Source organism: Acomys minous (genome assembly GCF_964271855.1).
Source record: "Acomys minous genome assembly, chromosome: 19".
NCBI lineage: Eukaryota > Metazoa > Chordata > Mammalia > Rodentia > Muridae > Acomys > Acomys minous.
The window spans coordinates 6,319,531-6,337,802 of record NC_140499.1 but is presented as its reverse complement, the minus strand read 5'-3'; the positions used below and the strand labels follow the sequence as shown (position 1 = coordinate 6,337,802).

At 39.2% G+C, this 18,272-nt stretch overlaps 1 protein-coding gene across 11 annotated transcripts in view; it reads left to right on the top strand.

Moving 5' to 3' along the window:
• Positions 1 to 18,272, top strand: part of NLGN1 (neuroligin 1) — an 896,042-nt gene that overhangs the window by 175,497 nt on the left and 702,273 nt on the right. Inside the window, exon 1 of one of the 11 annotated variants that reach the window (XM_084769315.1) lies at positions 6,306 to 6,998. The exons of the other annotated variants lie outside the window; for them this stretch is intronic. The gene's annotated coding sequence lies outside the window, so the exon portion shown is untranslated. Of the gene's footprint in view, positions 1 to 6,305; positions 6,999 to 18,272 lie in introns of those variants that run through there. 11 annotated transcript variants of the gene reach the window in all.

The following is an 18,272-nucleotide window of genomic DNA, read 5'->3' as shown; positions in this document are numbered from 1 at the left end:
TGAAATGTTCTGGTAGGAATTTTTCTGCTGTAATTTTGCCTATAGCTTCTCTGGCTTTGGTAGTTTCTCACTAACTTGTGAGACAAAGCATGATCAATTGATCATTGCTGTGCCTCAGAGTCCAGTTACTGGTTATGAGCTCATAGGAAAATAAAAGAGGCTTCTTGTTAAGTATTACATGTCTGCCCATATTTCAGCCACATTTCCTCCATTTAGATAGTGACATTCCTTGCCATCTGATGATTGTATTACTCATTATAGAAACAAATAACTTTGAATTCGTTTTACTTCCTAGAAATAGAAAATATTGTGTTTTAACATTTCTTTTTAAAGAAAATTTATAAAATTCTGAATTCTCTATTGGAGGTATCACCATTCCTGATTTCAAGCTGTACCACAGAGCTATAGTAATAAAAACTGTGAGGTATTGACAAAAAAACCTCAGATACATTGATCAGGGGAGTTGAACTGAAGACTCAGACACCTATGGACACCTAATTTTTAATAAGAAAGCCAGAAATGTACACTGGAAAAATATTTTTTTAACAAATGGTGCATCAAACTGAATGCCTCCATGTAGAAGAATGTAAATACTGCAAATTTCTCACCCTGTACAAAACTCAAGTATAAGCGGATCAAACCCTTAACATAAAACCAGGTACACTGAACATTGAGAACAGCCTTGAACACATTTGACACTGGAGACAACTTTTTCAGACCACTCATAGCACAGGCACTAATATCAACAATTAATAAATGAAACTTTATGAAGTTGAAAAGCTTCTGTAAAGCAAAGGACACTGTCAATAGGACAAAGAGTTAGGTACTGGGTAGGAAAATATTTTTACTGTCTCTACATCCAATAGAGGTCTAATACCCAAAATACACGAAGTTCTCAAGAAACTAGACATCAAAAAACAAATAATCTAATTTCAAAATAGGGTACAGATATAAACAGAGAAGTCTCAGCAGATGAATCTCAAGAGACACAGAAATGCTAAAGAAATGTTCAACATCCCTAGCCATCAAGGAAATGGAAATTCAAACTACTTTGAGATTCCATCTTATATCTGTCAGAATGGGGCTAAGATCAATAACACAAATGACAGGTCATGCTGGTGAGGAAGTGGAGCAAGGGGGACACGCCTGCATTGGTGGTGAGAGTACAAACTTACAAAGCCACTTTGATAAACAATATGGCAGTTACTCAGAAAATAGGGAATCAATCTACCCCAAGGACCCAGCCATATCACTCCTGGGCACATATCCAAAGGATGCTCCATCCTACCACAAAAACATGTGCTCAACTATGTTTATAGGAGATTTATTTATAATAGCTAGAAATTGGAATCAAACTAGATGTGCCTCAACTGAATAATGGATAAAGAAAATCTGGTACATTTACATGTTAGAGTGTTACTCAGCTGTTAAAAAGTGACATGAAAAATTCAGGCAAATGGATGCAACTAGAGAAAAAGTCATCTTAAGTGAGGTAACCCAGTCCCAGAAAGATAAATATGATGTGTATTCATTTATAAGTGGATATTAGCTCTTATGTAAAGGATAATCAAGCTACAATCCACAGACTCAGAGAGGATAGGTTAAGAGGAGGGCTTCAGTGGCATGAAAGGATCTTCCTGGGAAGGGGAAAGAGAATAGATGCTGCAAGTGGCCTGGGGTGTATGGGGATGGGAGCAGGAGGGATCATCAGGAGTTGGGAGGATAGAGGGAGATGGTACTGGAGAGACAGCTGGAATGGGGGCATTTGGGGGATCAGTGTGGAGACTTAGTACAGTGGATACTTCCTAGAATCTATGACCCTAGTGAGTACCCCTCGTACTGGAGGATATGGGGTCTGAACTGGCCATCTTTTTTAGCCAGCAAGACTTCCAGTGGTGGGACTGGGTTACATTGGGTTGCGTTGTTAGCCTAGGACGTGCTATGTAGAAGCCTAAACAACCCCAGTTGATACTAGAGCCGAAGGTCGCACTCATTCTAGAAAACTAACAGTGGAGCCCCTTGGCCAACAGCATCCACACAGCTCCTTAAACACAGAGGTGTGAAGCTGGTGCCTGCATAAAGTTTCTAACCCTACGTTCTAGTCCCTTTGGCATGAGAAGGTACTCTACATGCTATTGAAAAGAAAATCTGGGCACCAACACAGGCACAAAACTCTCCATCTTCCATCTGTCCTGCTGGTAAGATGTGCTGGGGCAATCATGGCACAGAACTTGTGGGAGTGGCCAACCAATGTTTGGTTTAACATGGGGCCCATTCCAATAGAGGGAGACCATGCTGTACACTGCTTAGATGGCCAGGAACCAGAGACTGGATAGCTCAGAGACCTACAGTAGAAGCAAGCATGATTGGCAAAAAAAAAAGGTAGATAGATGATAGATGGATAGATAGATGATAGATGGATAGATAGATAGATAGATAGATAGATATACATAGATAGATAATAAAATGACTCCAGTGACATTCTGCTATACTCAAAGACCAGTGCCTTGTCAGGATATAATCAGCTAGGCTTCCTCCTGCAGCAGATAGGAGCAGGTGAGACACCCCACCAGACATTATGCAGAGAAAGGGTCTAAATTGGAGGTCTCCCTCAGATCCCTCCCATGGGAGATCAGGATCCCTGAGAGAGCAGAAGGAAAGATTTTAGGATGGAGGGATGGAAGACATAGGGAAAATATGGCTCACTGCATCAATTAGACAGGGCTGACATGGGCTCACAGAGATGGCAGTGGCATCATGGGGCCTCCACAGGCCTGCACCAGGTCCTCTGTGTGTGTGCTATGGCTGATAGCTTGAATTTCTTGTTGGACTCTGAGCAGTGGGAACAGGTGTGTCTCTGATTCTTTTGCCTAACCCTTTGCTTCCTACTGGGTTGCTTTGCCTAGCCTTTGTGTGAGGGCTTTTGTCCTGTCTTATTGTATCCTGTTTGTTCTGTTTGGTTGTTGTCTCTTAGAGGCCTTCTGCTTTCTCAAGAGGGAAAATTGGAAGGGGAGTAGATCTTGGGGTGAGGGTAGATGGGGGAGCAAGGAGGTGTAGAGGGAGGGGAAACTGTGGTTGGGATTTATTGTAGGGGAACTGAATGAAAAATATATTTTCAGTAAAACAAAAAACTGACTTCTTAAACATTTTTGTATAACTACATTGACTTATATTCTATGCTTGTGGGCTTTTTTTTCATTAAATAAAAATTTCCTTCCCTTGCACTCAAAATCATTAAGCTATTTTCCTCTGAAAGTTGTAACTTATAATCAAAAAAATTTTATAATGCTATAAGGGTGCGCAAAAATCATCTAGCCTAAGTGTTTTGTACTAATGAGATAGTTCAGGTATAGAATTAATTTATATAAGAGTAGTTCAAGATACAGTGTGGGAAATAAAGCACTATGGATTCAGGTGAGAGAATTCAGGAGGCTGGTGCGGCATTCATTACCCCAATCCTTCTCAGAGGCAATCATGGCACTGGATTGTGTTCATTATCTTACTCAGATGATAAACTGGAGCTGCACATGCATGCTCCCAGAATTAATAGATCCCATTATTTTTACATGCTTTCAAGATTCACTTGTATGTATTCCTTAGGTATGTGAGTGTTTGTCTTCACATATGTATGTATGTATATGCACCACATGCGTGATTGGTAACCATGGAGCCCAGAAAAAGACATAAGACACTGAACCTGGAAGTACTGATGGTTGTGAGCTGCCATGTGAGTTTTGATAATCAAACCCAGATTGCTTTTGCAGGAGCAGCAAATGGTGCTAACCAATGAGTCATCTCTCCAGTATCATTGTATTTAATTTTTTTTACATATACTTAGTAATTAATATCCTTAGATATCTTAGGTAATAGCCAATATTTTGCCTATATATTATTTCTGAAATTATCCATAGCAACTCAAGTATCTAAGGGACTTTAATTTTTTCTATGATATTTGTTCTATTACAGTATATTAATATTCTATTGACTGAGAAATAGTCAGACTTTATGTTTTCAGATTGTTTGTTTTTTTATTTTTCATCAATCATGCAATGACTTATTTCTAAGAACTAAAAGATGATCTTACATAATGTGAGATTATTCAGAGATTTTTTTTTAAGCTCCTTTCTTTGCCCTCTGAACTCTCCCTCTTTCTCTTCTCCATGGCTTCCTCACATCTTCATCATTATGCAGAGCTCCGAGATCTGCGATTTTAGCCAATTTCATGCCTGTGAAGGGCCATCGTATCATCTTGCTGTGAATTTCTCTAATGACTAGTGATCTCTGAGTGCCCTTCTCAGGCCCTTATTGGACAGTGAGTCTTCTCCTCAGTCAAGTGATTCTTCATCTTCCCAGTATATGTTGACTTGTCACATTGTTGAAAATATTTTTATGAGAAAATATAAGTACAATATACTTTTTTTCCCTTATGCTACCTTAAATACAAACTCAAGTATGATGAGTGGTTAAAAAAAATTTAACATTTTTTTCATTTGCATGATGAAGCATATGAATAGGTCCTGTGCCTTCATTGCATTCTAATGTCATCTGGCATTTATCCAGTTTCTTGTGTATTCCTGTGAACTAGTTTCTTTGGCAGAACCTTAACTGTAGCCAATCCGAATTAAGACTTAATGGTTCACATTGAAACTCCATAAAGTTTGTTCCTACGGTTTTTATTAAACAGTTTTTTTTAAACCCTTTGTTTTTGTATCTATATTTCAGGAGTAACATTTCAGGTTCTGTAAAAAAAACTGTAGTGATATTTTAATAATAATTTTATTTGTATTATAGATGAATTTATGATATGGAATCTTCCATCTAGGAGTGTGTGCATTGCATTTGTTGATTTGTTTTGAATTTTAGTAGATAAATTAACCATAGGCAAAAAGTTACTGCTCAAAGTCACATAGCCAATTAACAGCAAAGCTAGTGGTAGAAAGAATGTCTCTTGACTCTTTAGCAGTTCATACACTTAAAGGCTTAATTATTTAGTCAGTTAAGAAAAATTTTCCTGTTTTTGCAGCTACAGAACCCATCAGCATGAAAGAGAATCCAACTCCTGTATTTTACCGGGCCCTTGATAATCAAAGTGTTCTCAGAGGGCTTGTTAAAATTGGAGAATCTCAGCCCTAAAGACCTAGAATCTTCATTTTAGAAAGCTTGCTGGCTTATTGATAGACACTGTTTGTGAGACCATGTGGAATACTGGTTCACAACAGAGGCCTGAAATTCACTGCATTGATCCTTTTCTTTGAAACCTGTCAGAAGTCCTGGTGCTGACACAGAGGCCACTGAACTCTGAAGGTTTCAAGTAAGCATCGTGGAAGCCTGGGTCATGATGGTTAGGCGTTGCCCTTTCCCTGAACGCTCAGAGACCTTCTATCTGCTTGTCTAAACAGATATCAAAAACCCAAAATGAGGGGTTAGAGAAAAGGCTTTGTAACCAAGGGTGCTTACAGCTTTACAGAGACCCCAAGTTCCCTTCTCAGCACCCATGCTCACAAAAGCCTGTTACTCCTACTCCTCTGCACTCGGTGGGCATCTGCATACACATGTGGCACACCCATGAGCACATGCACACATATGTATATGCAGCTAAAATAATAAAATCACATATAAAAATATTCCGAAATGAGAGCTTAGTGGATAAGCCTGACACCAAACATGAAGACTTGATTTGCATCTCCAGGGTCCACAGGAAAAAGGGAACTGACTCCTGAAAGCTCTGCTCTGGCATGCGTGCTTGCACATGCAGGTTTACACATATACATAGATAAATACATTTAATGGGATAGTTTTTAAAATCCAAAAGATATAGTTTCATGAAAAATTCATATCCTTTATTTTATTTATTCAAGGGAAACACACCATTAAGCGATTTTCTAAAAACAAAGACCAGGCTTCCCCCCCCCCTCTCTCTCTCTCTGTGTGTGTGTGTATATTGACTATTTAGAACACAAATACATATTTTTGAAATCACAGTGCCTCCCCTTATTGGCATTTTAACTACCAAATCTATGGTAGTGGGATGGCCTTAAATGACAAGGGTCAGAAACACAGATTTTTCAGTCTTCCAGTGTAAGGGAAAACTCATCCTATATGCGTAGACAGCTTTATTTTGGTAGTATTAATCGGGGTTCAGGCCCCTAGTAACTAAAACAGCAAGTTATCCCCAGAAGCCAGGGGGCAGGGACAGAGGTGGAAAAGGTAAAGAGGGATGAGGAAGGGGGGCAGGGGGGCGGGGGCGGGTTGGTGTGGTGAAATCCCTGCAATATCGCCTCGAGCCACTAGGGGTACCTTTGTATCATTTTTCATTCTGCACCGATTTGGAGTAGAAACCTGTATTAGGGGAAACCAGGGTCCTTGGCATTTTTTTTCCCCGAGCAGTGCACCCAGAATCCAAAAAGATTTTTAGAAAAAAGAAAGGAAAGAAAGAGAGAAAGGAAAGGAAGAAAGCACAGCTCTTTGGTAACCCGGACAGGGCTACGGACTCGTCCTACTGGACACCAGCTCTGGGAATTCATTTTTGAGGTCAATTTCCAATCGAGATAAATCTATTGGATTAGTAGGATTATCTGATCGCAGCTCAAAGAAGTAACGTTGTTTGGTCGTTTGTATTTCTTGCCTGATGGTCGGAATTACACGGATGCGGTTTTGGTTCTCCAGGATTCGGAATCGTGGCAGCATCTGGAGAGAAAAAAGCATCAATCCACACGTTTAGGAAGTGTCCGTGGGTGAATAAAGAGGGAGGGGGAGGTGGAACCAGGGTTGCGGCTGCTTAAAGAAAAAAAATAATAATAAAGGAAGCATCTTGAATACTGAAACAAGGATTACCCATGTCCAGGGGTTGAAAAGAAAGCATCTACAGACTGGTAAATACTTTGACAATTTGGACTTGAATTTGACAGCGAAGTGTTGTTAAAACTGTCTCCTTGAATAATTGAAGGAGGACTGGGGGAAGATGAGGGGGCTCCCTCCGTGGACGTGTTTTGCTGTGGGTAAGTTTGTGGCTCTTTCCTCGGGGAAGGGCTGCGGGTTTGGGTATTGCTGTGCGGAAGGGGTTGCGGAAGCCGCGCCGGAGAAATGGGGCGAGCAGGCTGGAAGTCCGCCTCGCGCATCGCCCAGGCATCGCGACCGCTCCACCCGCACCCAGCCTCAAAACCTGGGTTTTCTGGTGTCAGTGGGGAAACCAAGCAGCTTCCTGCCTCTCAACTTTACGTTGTTAAAAAAAAAAATCTCTCAGTAGGGAGATTCCTCTTGGACCTGGTGATATTTCTCCGAGCAGTACTTTAAGGGGAAGAGACAGCCAGTGCTTTTGAAAATCCTGCTTGGGGGCCAGGGGGAGAGCTCAGGTTTACACTGTGCTGCCTCGGCCCAGTTTCCCAGCCTGCCTAAGCTTCTAGGGGGATTTTGCTGGAGATGCAGTCAGCAAAAGGGTGGCCTTATTCAGAAGCTCCGACATTCCCTCCCTCTGTTTCTTCCTGCCCTTCCCCACCACCTCTTTCTTCCAGTCGGACACTAAAGAGTTACAGTCGCTGTATCTGATCCAGGAGAAAGAAGTGGGATTCTGCCACACAGGTTATCTTGTGACTGCCTTGTAGGACTTTGCATAATACAGTCCGACTTAACTTTCTTGAGTGAGATGAGCTTCCTTGCAGCATTTTGAGCCCAGGGCCCAGGCTGGCGAGGGCACCAGACATGTAGCTGCATTTGTGATTCTAGCCTGCTTTGCCCTGCTCCTGATTCCTAGCTTTTTCTTTCCCAGTGAGCTCTGAGTGGTTCAGTTTCTAGAGATTTTCTTGCAGCTGAATCGAGGTTAATTTTTTTTTTTTTTTTTTTTTTTTTTTTTTTTTTTTTTTTTTTTTTAGTTAAAGAAACCTTGTAGCTCTCAAGAAAAACTCCTCTGTGCTCACAGAAGGAAATCGATTTCACCAGCAGTAATTAAAATTAATCTCTCCAATGTGTGAATATTAATTGACTTGGGAACGTAAAAGTTGCTTTGGAATCCAGAAAAGATCATTATTCTCACATAGCTCCAGCACAATTTACATAGATATATTGTATATATTTTCATGTGTGTAATATATATTTATGAATTGCATGGAAGCGTCTCTAGATGGCTTAGATTGATGAAAGTCCCTCACAATCCCTTCACACTTCAGTGTGTTTTAGTTGGCTTTTCTCTATTTAAGGCCATGCATTCGCTTTTGAATTAGCAAGCTCTCAAATGCATTGAAATAAAATGAAGATTGGTAATTGTCATGATATAAAATGTTGCAGCTGGTGTATTTTAGCCTCCCAAAGAAAGCATTAGGTATTTCCCCAGCATTCGTGCTGATGGATCGTGAAATGTGTGCAGATACCCGTACAGCTTAACATTAAAGACTCTGCTTTGAGTCTGGACTCATCAGAGACCACTCCTCAATGTCATCGGAGCTCCTACTCATACTTACTTCTCAAACTTCCAACACTTCATGTATACTGGCTATGAGAAGAGGAGTCTTACCAAACCCCCTGCCCCCGGGTTTGCTTGTGTCTTTTTAAACTGAAATCTGAAGGTAGCATATGAAATTTGTGTTTTTGAGATGCAATAGCCAAGTTGAACACTTTTGTGTTCCATGATCTTTAAAGCGGAAACTTGGATGTTTCCTGTTGCAGTGGGCTTTGGTTAACCCTTTGTAAAGTAGTAGGTTCACAGGAGTTTCTACAAGCGCATTTGTTTTCTGCAGATAGCTGCTCTGACTCTTATCCATGCTTCTGTCACGTGGTTTGTGTGCCTTGGAAGGAAAAGAATGGATGTTCTGTGTGTTGGTACATTTGAGCCACTGCTCCTTGCCACACAGTCCAGGAATATTTAACATCTGATTAAACTAATACAATTGATAATAACTGATAATACAAATAAATAAGGCATGGTGAGTGATAGATGGGTTAATATTTCTCTCTTCAGGCTAATTGAGAACAGAATTATTGACATAAAAGTGATTGGAAATTCAAAAATGAAGGTCCTTTTAAAGGTTAATTTGCATTTTCTGAAAGCAGTGAACTAGTAGTGATTGAGAGTCTCAGACTGCTGATGAGTAAGCTCACACACCTCTATAGTAGCTGGGAGATATTTTTCTGTCAAGAGTAGGTGACATTTTTTAAGGCTTCATTGTGGTCTCTTTTGGTAATGAAAAACAAACGGGGCAGCTATGATTTTCTCTTGTATCATCTGCTGGGAGGGTTGGTGATGTTTCTAGAGGAAATCCCCACACACACTTCTGATAAGTCTTGTAGGTCCTTATTCCACGTCAGACAGCCAATAGCAAAGGAAATCGCCTCTAGAGAGCCACACACCACACTGGAAAGTTTGGAAGTACAGCCAGTCTATGAACAGAGGCTCAGTACAGTTTGACAAATAGAATGGACCACTTACTGAACTGGTGAGTCACCTGCAGTGTTCAGTTGGTAAATTAACCACATTTTGTTCTGTCTTCTTGAGCACACATGTTGTGGTTGTTACTCAAAGGAACACAGTGTCCTTGATTAATCCCTTTTATTTTATATTAGAGTGACATAAAATGTCTAATTTCAACTAAAAGGTTCACAGTTAGTGCTGAAAATGGAAAATACTGTTCTTAATGTAAGTCAAAAGATTTACATTGGATGGCCCAAAGCTGTTGGTGTGGGTGGGGTATTGCTGTTGCATTCCCAAGGGTACTGCTGCCTCCCACGTTGTCTAACTGTCCTGGAACCCCCAAACTCCTGATATAGTGTCTGCAGTTTCCATGCTTCTGAAATGACTAACTACATTCAGTGTCATTGTCCATTTTTTTTAAATGAAAGTCTACCTGCTCTTAAATGGAAGTGATATGAGAGAGGCAAATTGTATTTTTCTGGGTTATTGAAATTCAGCATACTCATCTGTAGAATAAAACTTTTCTCTTTTGCTTTATTGGGACCTGCAATAAAATGACTAATCTTATATGAATTTGAAACTTCAATGTTTAATCTGTAAAATTTGCAAAGTACAGAAATATAAAGATGAAATTAATCAATACCCTTAGCCCTTAAAAAATTTAGAATATATTTTTCATTACTTCTTAAAAGATAACCCATAATATCTTGGGGTGGCCAATCTTTATGGCCCCTAGATAGCAACATCCCCTGCTATCTCCAGGGAGGATTCTTGAATAGCAAAGTATTGTTGTCTGAGTACTTAGCCTGACGGTGATGAAAGCATGTTGATTCATATCAGTCATTGATATACTCTTATAAAAGAATGTGGATTATCTTTGTTCCTTCCCTCAAAAAAAAAAAGAAAGAAAGAAAAGAAAAAAAAAGAAAAGAAAAAAAAAAGAAAAAAGAAAGAAAAGAAAAGAAAAAAGGAAAAGAAAAACTAAACTTATGCTTTTTCTTGGAAGCTTATCTGTTGGGGCAAAAAAAAAAAGAAAGAGAGAAAGAAAGAAAGAAAGAAGACTGCAAACTGAAAGCTTAGCTGAAGTCAGAAAATACTAATAAATCACTCCAGGCATTTGAAATTATTAGACATTAAACTTCGGGGGGATTTTATATGAATTCTTTTTATAGAAGTCAATATAATCTCGTCTGTGCCTATTTCCATGCCACGTACGAGAGGAAGTCTACTCAGTGGACAGTCATTTACTGCCACTGTCACGGTAGAGTTTATAGGTCAGGGATGTGTCAGCACGTGAGATTCAGCAGTAATGCCTCTTTTGTGTGAAACCTTATGGGTCTTGCAGGCACTCTCTCATCTTGACACTCATAAAAACATTCAAGTCTCCATATTTGCTATTTAATTTTCTTCATATATATAGCACAAAGCACTTCAGTACATGGATATGCAGCCAAATATGTCAGGCAAATGTGAATGAGTTTTAATAACACATGTATTAGGAACTGCTAAAGGAAGTTTAATTAAGAAAACAAGTTAAACATGAAATTCATTTTGGAACAAATACAAGCTAAGTTAGTGCTAGAGATAGTTTAAAAAAAGAGAGAGAGAAAAAGAAAAAGAAGAAGCAAACCCAAAAACAAGACTGATATATCACAGCAAATAAACTTTCAGGCTGAGACCATACCACCCAAATGAAGTTGTCATACTAAGAGTTAGTTTTGAGCCCTGAAGCTTTTATGGAACTTGTGAAATATATTTTAAAATGTTTTTAACTTTCCTTGATTTGCGTGGCAGTATTAGTTAGCAATACAACTATGTGTCAGCCAAACTTTTGCACAAAGTACTTCTTCTTCTTCTTCTTCTTCTTCTTCTTCTTCTTCTTCTTCTTCTTCTTCTTCTTCTTCTTCTTCTTCTTCTTCTTCTTCTTCCTCCCCTTCCTCCTTCTCCTCCTCCTCCTTCTTCTTTTCTTTGCAAATCTGGCTTATTAAAATTCTTCTTTTAATAAAATATTTGTTCCTCTTTCCAAGCTCCTCCCAAATCAAGAACATCCCAGGGCCGGGCCCATGGTGAGGAGAAGTTAACCTATATAAACAGACTCCATGTTTTTCTTTGTGCTTTTTGTTTGGTACTGATTCCTTTCTGAAAGGCTGCACAGTGGTTTTTTGTTTTTTTGTTTTTTTTTTCTTTTCTTTTGTTTGTTTTGTTTTCTGGACTACACATCTTGAATGACTAAATCGCCAAAATACAGATTTAGATCCATGCTTTCCTTTCAGTGGTGCTCAAAATGAACAACACATTTATCCCTTTATGAGTTCCCAAAACTCATTTATACTTGTATTGTTTGTACAACAAATAGATTAATCATTGGTTTGCTTATTTATATTTTATCTATTTGTTTATTTATCTGTATTTATTTGGTGGTGATAGTAGATGTATGGACAGGAGACAAAGTTTTCAAGTATGTAGAATATTGGAAAGCTATTTCTTTAAATGTAAATTTCTTACATCTGCTCTTATCTAAAGAACTCTCTAGAAGTCAGTCAGTGTTCCTTTTGAAATCACTCAAATAAAACAGTGATTTCTCTTTCATGTAAGTATACACCATCATACATTGCTATGTAATATTAGCAATCCAAGTTTTTGTTTTTTGATACACATGGTATATATTTTAGGTTTTCAGGAAAAATACAAACATACGGCTTGTGAGGTTTCAAACCTGGGACAAATGGCTAAGGTGCCCCGCCCCCCTCTCCATTCATTTGTTGCCAAAACCCAGAAGCAGTCATGTTTCTGTTTCCTTTCCTTTTTTCTTCTTTTCCACCTCCCTCCCTTCCTCCCTCCATTCCTTTCTTAGCCTTTCTTCTTTCTTTCTTTTCTTTCTTTCCCATTTTGTGCTAAAACTCAGGTCCAGCCAAGTATCCTTTGCTTTTCCTTTTTATTTCTCTCTCTATCTCTTTTTTCTTCATTTGGTGCCAAAACCTAGGACCAGTCATGTCTTTTTTTTTTTTCTTTCTTTCTTTTTTCTTTTCTTTTTTTTTTTTAGGGGTTAAGATTTTTTTTTTATTAATTTGTTCTTGTTACATCTCAATGGTTATCCCATCCCTTGTATCCTCCCATTCTTCCCTCCCTCCCATTTTCCCCTTACTCCCCTCCCCTATGACTGTTCCTGAGGGGGATTACCTCCCCCTGTATATGCTCATAGGGTATCAAGTCTCTTCTTGGTAACCTGCTATGTCTTTTCTTTTATTTCTTTTTTTCATTCACAACAGAAAGATAAATTAATTTCCGTTTACAAAATCATAGTTAATAATTTTATACTAGCTTATGGAATGTTCACTATGCTTGCAAAATTAATCAGTGAATATCAACTTAATAAAAGTCAAGTTGTGATCATCAGTGGCCTAAGATTTTGCCTTTGGAAAACAAACCATCTTCAGAGACTACTGAGCAATAAACCCTGTTTCCTCCTTACAACATTGGTCAACAGCTTGTCACACTTTCTGCACCTGAAAGCAATATTTAAGCCACTCAATAGTTAACCTAAAAGGCATACAGGTTCACTTCAGCAGCCATTATGTTTCAAGTCAGTGCATCTGTCATTTTTGATTTAAATCTGTATTACACAGCTGTCCAAAACTTTACACACAAGTGACAATGTTATCTATCCTTTTCTTATGGGTAAAAAGTCACCAGTTTCATGACTTCTTCAATTGTGCCAAGTATATTAATGCATATGTTCTGAGGATGCCAAAGTTCTCAATAATTTAGAGCTGTAGTCTTTAATAATAACATCCCAAACTGAAACTCCTTTACATATTCAAGTGACCCCATAATATCAGTGTCTACAACCTTCACAATGGCAAGGCTTTGGGCTTCTCCCTAGCATATGGAACTGTCAACTAACTTTAGATTATTTTTAAAACAAAACTTATAGCTTTGAAAACAATTTCATGCATATATACATATAGTGTATTGCAATTCCATTCACTAGTTGTTTGTCATCCATTTCCCTTGTTGGAAGCCAAGAAGACCACCCTGAATGGCCTATTAAGAGCACTGGATTTTGTTTAATATATAATTAACATTGTTCTAGCCTCTCTATATTTCCATTGATGAGCCATTTCACTTACTAGCTTGTTCCATTTTGCTTTATGTTGAGTTTTTTATTGGTGGTTTGGAAAAAATATTTTTTACAGTTCATTTTAGAGCGGGCCAGGGAATTCTCTAATGACATTGATTTAGTTAATATTTTTAGTGATAAACTATTTCTAATTATGAGTAGCTAAGAGGTAGTCTTTTAAATATATTAAATCTGCTGTTTTGAAATTTCATACATGGACATAATGTAATTTGGATTACTCTCTTCTTTCCCACATTCTATGATTTCCCTTTCATCTCCACCAATCACTTTCCCAGGCTCATGACTTTTGTTTTTGTTTTATGACCCATTTAGTTTAAACAGGGCCATCTGTTTCACCATTAGATTGGGAGCATCTGTTGGAGGTCGGTGGGTCCATTAGTGGGTATAGCACTGGAGACGGTGGGTTCATTAGTGGGTGTAGTACTCTAGATGGTGGGTTCCTTAGTGGGTATAGCATTGAAGATGATGGGTCTGTTAGTGGGTGTAGCACTGGAGACGGTGGGTTTGTTACCAAGTGTAGCACTGGAGTGGTGATTGTGTTATCCCCATAGATTGATCAGTTTAGCCAGTACATTAGCATGGAAGATTTGTGTCCTGCTTAACTGATACCTGTTTGGTTTTTTTTTTTCTCACTTTTGTTTTTTTTTTTAATTAACCATGAAATCAGTTGTTATTCAAAGTTACAGAAATTTTACAATCATGTACCATATCCCCCCAAATAAAAAAGAATTATTTTAAAATCCTAAATTTTAATATGAATAAATAACAAATAAAGTTTTAGTGAAAATCACATTTGTTTTCTTTTAAAGATAAATTAAGAATCACTAATGAAATAGAATTATTTTCATTCTTATGATTTATTGAAAAGTGCATTATAATTCTTTATGCCTATGTGTATATTAAATTGTTATTTACATTTGGTTTATTAATGTACTACACAAATGGCATGAACAGAATACTGTTTTAAAGCTTATAATTGTGAGATGTTCAAATGACATTGTAATTTAGAAGAAACCATGTCTGCATATGAAAAAGATTGCTAGCATAATATTTTTGGCATTTGATTTACTGTCCAAACTGCACAAGGTCAGCAATTGCAAGAAGCCATTGTTGGTGTTTGGTGTCTTCTATAAAAGAAGTTGGTGGTCTCAGTCCAACTCCACAGACAGTTGCTCCTGAAACAATAGCCACTATAGTCTTTGCCAATTCCAGCAGAAGATGGAGACTGAATGGGCACAGAAGCTTAACTATGCTCTCTCTGCTAATCATCCTCTGAGGGGTCAAGATTGACACAACTGGCACAAAGCCAAGCAGCAACTTAGCGTCACATCTCCTCTGCCAAAGTGGTGGCCATTCTCTGGCAACAAGGGAGTTTTCTTAAGGAATGTTAATTAGACAGGGCACCAGGAAGGGTGATTTTTCCATTCTTCCCAGGCACTCCACTCACTACAACCAAAAATAAGTTTAAATAGAGAGTGGGAAATGCCACACTACTTTGCTCCTGCTAGCTTCTCTAGAAGGTACTGGCAAGCATAATTAAGTTGTTTCTACAAGCGATGACCTATGGGTGGCCCGATCAGACAAGAGCATCAATTGAATATCATGAGAAGCAATCAGCTCTACCTGTTGTCTCTTCTGAGCTCCAGTGTGGTTATTCATTTTCTTGTGAGAGATCACAGGGTCACCCATTGGTTTGAAAAACATGTCCTGCAGTATTTTACATATGTATCAAACCTGTTGCCCCTGACTTATTAAGAACCTTCTGTCTTGTCTATGCTTGCTCCTTCACCCCATTCACCTACCTGTTCATTTTGAAGTCAGGATCCCAAATAATTTCTAGGTTTTAAAATGAATATTTGAGATGCCACTGCATAGTGTGTTCAAAATGAAGAGAACGTAAAACCTCTTTTGCACAGTTAATAATAAGTCCCCTTTTCAATCCCCCTCAGAATAAAATGAACAGAAGGGTAAGGTACTTTTCATCAGCAGACAACAGTTGAAAAGGTGTTTGTTCTAGATGTGTCCAGCTGTATAATAAATAAAAAAGATAAACATGTGTTGCTTCCATCTCCTTCCCTTCGTGTTGTTGTAAAAGCTGCCATAGCCTCCTCCGATGCTCACCTTGCTGAGCAGCAATCCCTCATATCCCTAGCAGTCTGCACTCTGCTCGTCTGAGTAAGAAGGCATTGACCTTTAACACCGTTCTGCCACTCCATTTCATGCCCTCTTGCTCAAATATCTATAAGCTGAAGGTTCTAGAGAGATCAGGTACTCCAAACCCACAACCAAAAAGGGTGATGTGTTAAATGATGAAAAACTATAGAGTAAGTCAAGGGATAGTTCACTCAAGAAATGTGTTTTCAAGTTCTACAGGACCATGTCTGGTTATTAAAATTGGAAAATGTAAAAGACATGCCTTATATTCTCAATGACTAAGGCTGGTTTGATCATCATGCTGATTTTCTGATTTAATTATTCTACTCCACACAAGAATTTTGAAGTTATTTCTTTTATGTATATCCACATACATATATTGAGATAATGCTTTAGCATTGAGATACTATTCTAACCCCTAAAATTGCCTACAAATTCTTACGTTGTTAGCTTCCTTCTATCTATGCCTGTTATTCTGCCTCAGTCTCCACAGCATTTGCAAGTCCTTTTGCATATGTCCGACACATTCTACCTCTTGACCTTAAACTGCCACTTCCTAGTCATACTTTAAACTCAGGACCTTCTTCCTACTGGAGAACCTCAAATATCTCCTGATAATTGGTGACTACATAGTAGTCTGAGTAAGAGCTGTATGTAACGGTCCGCCTTTCCCATCCCACTCCAGCCTTCATGAGAGGCACAGGAGCCTGAGTTCCCTTGCTTCTGCATTTGGTGTTTACTGAGTGTCAGGCTGAAGACAAGAACTGAGAAGACAGATTGTTGTGACAAAGGGTACACCAGGGTCAGCTCAAGGAGGAGGATCAATATGTTGATAGCTGGGAAGAAGGAAAGATCAAGAGAGAGCTGACCTGCAAGGCAGGCCTTCAGGGCTGCTAGCCAGGGCTCTTCCAGGCAAACGCTGGGAGGGAGAGGGGTCTCCAGGGAAAATCCAGGTGGACTAGCCCAAGGCTCTGGGCGCCCCTTCCCCTCTCTCAGCTGCTTCTTTCCCATCATTGTTTACTCAGAGAAGGTCTGATATCTGTTATAAACTCTGCCATGTACTTAGGCAGAATTTGTTGTCTGTGTTTCAGATATCTTCTTGGTTGTTTTTCAGGATGTTGCCAATTTTTTACTTTGTCTTTTTTTCTTTTTATTTAAGTAATTTACTCAGATTACATCTCAGTTGTTATCCCCTCACCTGTATCTTCCCGTTGCCTCCCTCCCTCCCTCCCTCCCTCCCTCCCTCCCTCCTCTCTCATCCTATTCCCTCCCCCTAGGTGTGTGACAGAAGGTGACCTCCTCCTCCTTTTTTCAACATCTGATTTTCTCCATTTTTTCTCATGTCACTGAAAAGGAATATTTAGAGTAAAGATAGCTTAGGGGAAAAGGGACAAATAGAATCACTTAAGCTTATCTTCAGAGAAAGGAGAAAATTAGTGAACTAGAAAACTAGTGAAGCCTGCCAGGCTACTGTTCCTCCTAGAAGGAAGCTCTGAGTGAAACTAGGGGAGCAACGTTGTGCTAGCAGTTTGTTAACCTTTCCACTGTGTCTCCTGCGGAGCCTTCACTTCATGTGTTCCGGTCTCATTGAAGAATGTTCCAGTGGCTTTGTTTCTGACTTGTATTTAACCATATGCTACAAAAGGACGCTAATGGTCTCTACCTCGTGGCACACAGGGGAAGTTAAATGAGATAATAGATTGAATTCTATGCTTAATGGTGGTTATGGAGAAGATACTTGTTTCTACATCGGTGCCACCACCGCCCCAAACACACTCACAGTCCTAAGTAGAACAGGCTCTCCCAGGACTCACCACGTACTCAAGGCTGACTGAACTCTCAAAGCTCCTACTTGCACCTGCCAAAGCTGGGGTTACAGCACTACCACCCCTTTCCACAGCTGTTTAATATCTACGTCTTCATTCGGCCACAGCATCCTCTGGAAGTTGTTTGCACTGAGTGCTTTGGGCTTTGGCATTCACATCTTAGGATGTATCTTCTTTAAACTCTGGGTTCTGATGGACTCTTTGTTTTACTCCTTAAAACCTTCGGGTGCCATCCCCGCCCACACCCCGGTGCAGGTAGTATCAACACCAGAATTACCCTTTCTGGTCATCCTTGCTCCTTATAGTTCTAGCATTCTTCATTTCCTAGACACAGCCCTCACTTCATCACTTCCTTCTGCCACTGGCTATAAATTGCTTCTGGATAAGGTTCCAGTACCATACTGTTTGTAGTCGCTCAAGACTATGCCTATTAATTAACCTCAGCATGCCGGTCTCCAGATTTTTCTCTTTCCCTCCTGTTGGTGTCTCAAGGGCTCCACACACTCCTCAAATGCTCCACCACAGTGAGCATATGGCTGCACTGAATTGGTCTCACTGGGGTGCAGAGCTGAGTGCTCTGTATCAAACCTGGTTAGACATATGTTTGGAGCTGGGCAGACCTTGTGCTTATGTCTTCAATCTGCCTTTTCTTGCATTTTGGCCTTGCATTATATCTAGACAATTTAAGATTGTCTCATTTTTTAAAGCCTCATTTTTTAAAAGTTGTATTTTATTAATTTATTCATATTAC